The sequence below is a fragment of the Belonocnema kinseyi genome, chromosome 2 (assembly GCF_010883055.1).
Source record: "Belonocnema kinseyi isolate 2016_QV_RU_SX_M_011 chromosome 2, B_treatae_v1, whole genome shotgun sequence".
Lineage (NCBI taxonomy): Eukaryota > Metazoa > Arthropoda > Insecta > Hymenoptera > Cynipidae > Belonocnema > Belonocnema kinseyi.
In genome coordinates this window covers 21,990,544-21,995,542 of record NC_046658.1, presented here as the reverse complement: position 1 = coordinate 21,995,542, position 4,999 = coordinate 21,990,544, and the positions used below count along the sequence as shown (strand labels likewise).

Below are 4,999 nucleotides of genomic sequence, written 5' to 3'. Positions count from 1 at the left end.
GAACCATGGATTCTCAAAGTTTAGACATTTATTCCACCCGTTAGTGAGATTCCAGGTTAATTACAGACTCGAAAAGCTTTGGAAAATGGTTCACAAAAAAAAGCACCAAAAATCACGTTTTTTTTTTTGTTTAAACTGCATTTTGGGATAATAAGAAAATTTTTTTAGGAATTTTATTGGCACCGTCGGAAAGAGGAGATCTTAAGCAATAAAAATATTTGTGTCTCAATTTTTTCTAGTGTCGAATAGTCTTAGTTATTGGCCGTTGAAAAGCAGTGTACCGGTAGTGGCGTTTTGGCCGTTTGAGGGTTAAGACGTTAATAATTTCTGGAATATCAATTCGATTGGGCTAAAATTTTCCAAAAAACTTCTTTGTACTGTTGTTAACAACTTTCTTGCTGAAAGTTTTTCGTTGCACAAAATTCGCTCGATAAACGAAACGCTGGAAATTAGAGATGTCCAATAAGCGCCATGCATCAGAAAAAAATTAACAAAAATTTAAAAAAAATAAATTTTCAAATTCCTCTTGCTCTATCGGTCGAAGGACATTTCGAACTACATTCGCTGACAATTTTATTGAAAAATCTTAAAAACTGACTGACTGAGCATGAGTTGAAGTGAAAAATAAATTAAAATTGATTTTTCCAGAAAAGCGTTTTTTTACTTTAATTGGAAAAATAAAAAAGCTACAACTTCTTTTCTAAGGGGAAAAAGTTGCACAATTAAATTCTACATCTAGTTATAGTCTTTAAAAATAAAAATACGAAAATTCTTTTGAAAACTTCCAGGGGTCTCCCAACTTCCGGGAAAATAAGTTTATGTGTCCTTCTTCGATCCGGCAGCTCAATTTCTAAAACAATCAAACTTTCAAAGAGACATTTACAGTACTGTATTTTTTGTACATAACCTTTTTTTATGGGGGTTTTCATACCACTTTTTGGAGAGAGTTTGTGTTCGGTGACACCCACCTCCATTCAAAACCTCACACCTGTACAGTAGTCTCACTCGTTTTTCATATCACTCTTAGAATATGAACAGAACGCAAACTCATTTCGAGTATTTCCATTTTTCTTTTTACAAACACGATTTTTATCAGTTTTGACCTTGAAAATTCTATTTTAAGATATATCCACGACTGTATACGTAATTCGCTTTTATTTCGTATTTTCCTCTTCGCGAAAAGCAGCCGGTAAATAATGCAAAAACTAATGGTTGCACTTGAAATGCAAATAAAGAAATTTATATGTTTAGATAATACGTGTCTGACATACGTATTAGCTGTATCAGAGCAGCACTATTGAGGTGAGTAGACAACTTCGAACTTCTACGGTCGTCGGTCGATATTACTTATTTTCATATATAAACTTCTATCTTCTAACTTTGTGCCTTAACACAAACGGTCCTTTAATATTTATTAATATTTTCAAACAAAAAAATAAAATTCCGCGTTATTTAAACTTTATTTTTAAATATGGGCGAAGAAATATTCATATCAGGACTGCCTTTATCAGCTGGTTCACTCGTTACATGGCCTTAAAGCTTTTAATTTGAAATGAACTTGTTAAGCCTGGCGAGATTAAAAAATAAAATTTGAACTTCCAAAACTACATATATGGAACCGAAAATTTTTACATGTTTTAATCTAGAAGCCTCTTGAATTCACAATTTTTTCTAAAAGTGAGAAAGTGAGTTACTGCCAGGTTCGAAGTAGATATGAAGATTTTCAAATAATAAACGTTCAGAATTCAGCATTTTAAAACTAAAATACTTAAGATAAGTTTTTAAAAGTAAAAAAATGCAATACGAAATCGTTAAATTCCACATTACAACGTATCATAATAAACGATATTTAAAGTAATTGGATAATTTTTTCAAAGCAACTAAAACAATTAAAATTAAAACAATTTAAAAAATTAAATAATCAAACAGTTTCGATAAAAAATAAACTTGTTTTTAAGTTTTGTGGCCACCCTGTTGTAATAACAAAAATTAGTATGAACAGAATCCACGAAACAAAAATTTGACAAATTTCTGTCGCAAAATAAATTCACTTTCAATGATCAAACTGAACGCTTTTTGTATTTAAATTTTAAAAAGTTCATTTGTAAATTACCTCTGACATAAATTTTTGCCAATATGCTTGAAAGATGAAATTTAAATTTAACTTCACCTTGAAAGCTGTTCCATTTCAAGGAATTATATTTCAAGACAGTCAATCGATTGAGAATCACTGTCTACTGGCAACCCTTACGTAACAGAGTTGCACCCACTTGATACGTATGCCTCAGCAATTGTACCCGCATAATTCGTTAAAACTTTTGACAGGATTCTTCGGAACAGAAGGAAATTTATTATCGTTGTTATTTATTGACTTTTACATTTAAAGTCGAATTTAAATTTAAAAGATCAGGTTAAAAATTCTCAGAACTGATACGTGACTTCTGTCAAAATAAATATTGTCAATTCAATGATAGTTTCTAATAAAATCTTATTAAAAAAATTGTCCATTATCGAAATCTTGGAATATTTATATTTTTTAAAACCTTGGCACCCGTCTATTTATGCCAATATCTCTTGCCACTTTCTATATTCATTATGATACTTTAGGTTAAATAAAAACCTTGAAAAATGTATAGGAAAATGAGTATTGCTATAAAAGAATATCAAGAAAGTTATTGCATTTCTTTCTTCAATAATAGTTTTCAACTAAGCAATACTTATGTAAAAGGCTGAACATCTTCAGTACTCAAGAAAATTCAAAGGATATAAGCACATTATTTGACAAAACGGGATTTAAACATAAAGTTTGACAATCGTTCCTAATAAACAATTATTACAAGCATCACATAGCAGCCCGTCTTGCATTTACTGATTTACTCAAACGGTCATAATTGCATTCTTCAGTGGAGGATATTGAACGTGAAATTCGAGTAGCGGACGAACTATAATAACAAAGTTAGTCTTACACGACTGCACCTGCATTGGGCGTTAAACAGAATAATTCATTGCGATTGCCACATGGTAAGCGAAAAATATCTTTCAGCGACAAACAAAATTTCTGAAAGTTTTTTAACTAGACATAAATTCGTCGTTAACTTCATCACAAAACTGTTTTCTATCAAATTACAAGTTTTCAATATCATCTCAAACTCTTCTAGGCATTTAATAAGTTTCATCAAACTACCCTAAAGACTCTTATCAGAACTTTTTTGCAATAGATAAGTTTGGAACTGTCGAGACAGGAAAAATTACGAAGCTATTGGTGCTAAATGGGATAATCGTCAGGTTTGATTCTCAAAACTTTCAGAAATATGTTCCTGGAATCTAAGAAAATTATTAGATAATGGAAATCATTGAAAACCCAAAAGAAATTTCCTGTCCTCGATTTTTGCCCGTCTCGCCTGGTGCGCGTGTTTGGACGCGCAAGGCCGATCGTAACGATTTTGCTTCTTACTCCATTTTTTTTCTGCTTTTTTCACCTTGTCATCCAAGTAAAATGCAGGCCTAAATATACTACGTTTCATTTTTGAGAACCGCATAATCTTCGACTCGTTATTTTCCGAAATTTTGCACAAATACTGGAGCCTAAATATCTCAAAATTCAAAAAAAAAAGAAAGTTTTAAGGGCGGTAGGGGGTCAATGATAAAATTAAAAGGGACCCCGAGCGCGTGCACAGATTTACTCGATAATGACAATAAAAATGTATTCTCAAAAATGGATCACTAGAAATAAATCGATCACGTATTCATTTTTTATTAGTCGGAACACCAACAATTAATTTTCAGGAAATATCCTAATGGAATGGAACTTTTGAGACACAACAAAAATTAATCGAAACAGAGACTCAATTGACACTGTAGGTCGCGGAGAAGGTTTATAGGGTTAGGACCCTTTGACTCATGCACGAGGGATATTTTCGTGGTTTGATTCGACGTTAGGCTTTACGTGAAAATTCCGAGAGACTATACAAGTGTCACAAGAAAAGAATAACATTATATCACTCGCGATTATTGTACATAAATCAAATGACTGAATTCTGTTGACTCACCGTTATGGGGTTCGAAGAATAATTAAACAATGAAAGGGGGTCGCTCAGCGAGTCTGCGATACGTCAAGCAAATTTGTGAGCCAAGAACGAAGTGACGCAAACTCCACACGCTCTACACTCCACTCCCTGCTTCGCGGTGGTGAGCTCAGAGCTGCCCGTAAGCCTCTCTCCCTCCTTCCGTCTCCCACTCGCGCTCATCTTCTGTTTTTTTCGTTCGTCCGCCAACCGAATAGCCAACTCAAGATCCCTTAACTCCAAGGTCATCCCCTCTACTGAACCCATTTTCTGACAGCTCATAAAAGGAGATTTGCCAGAATTATGGAAAGTACTCTAATATCAATAATAATCAAGGCAGTAGACAGAACAATTATCGGGGTTGGGGAGGGGGATATGCAGCGACACACAGTAGAGCATATGCATATTATGTACACGTTTCAAGAATTTCGAGAAGCGGACTTTTCCCCGGGCTACGGCCTTAATAATAATAAATTATGTCGTTTGTCATAAATACATTTCAATTTTTTCCCCTTTCTCAAATTTCAGTCTCTCGATCGGGATTGTTTAGAAACGAAAATAGAGTATTGAAGTATGTTGGCAGCGCCATCAGGCGACCAAATTTTAAACGGCCGGGTGAGTCGTTGTGCTGTGTTGTGCAATTACCATGGAGAACAGTGGAAAAGTGTTAGGTGCAAAAAACCAGATTGAGAATTTGTTGCGTGGTAGGTTGCTCGAATACGGAGCAAAAAAAACGCAACTGCAATTTTATTGTTTTCTGGGGCACTGATGGCAAAAAGAGCTTAAAGAATTGTGGTTATGGTTCAAATTAAAATTGTGAGTGGAACAACACGCGATATAAAAAAAAGTGAAGACAAGGAAAACGTTCATTTTTGAAGGCCCAACAAGATTATCATTACAATTTAGTGAATTTTCTTGAAAAATCCGAAAGTTCA

General features: G+C 33.8%; 1 protein-coding gene across 1 annotated transcript in view; it reads right to left on the bottom strand.

Moving 5' to 3' along the window:
- The window catches only part of LOC117166896 (arginine kinase), a 196,691-nt gene extending 192,496 nt beyond the window's left edge, over positions 1 to 4,195 (bottom strand). Inside the window, exon 1 of the mRNA XM_033351335.1 lies at positions 4,050 to 4,195. The gene's annotated coding sequence lies outside the window, so the exon portion shown is untranslated. The remainder of the gene's footprint in view (positions 1 to 4,049) is intronic.
- Positions 4,196 to 4,999: the final 804 nt, after the last annotated feature.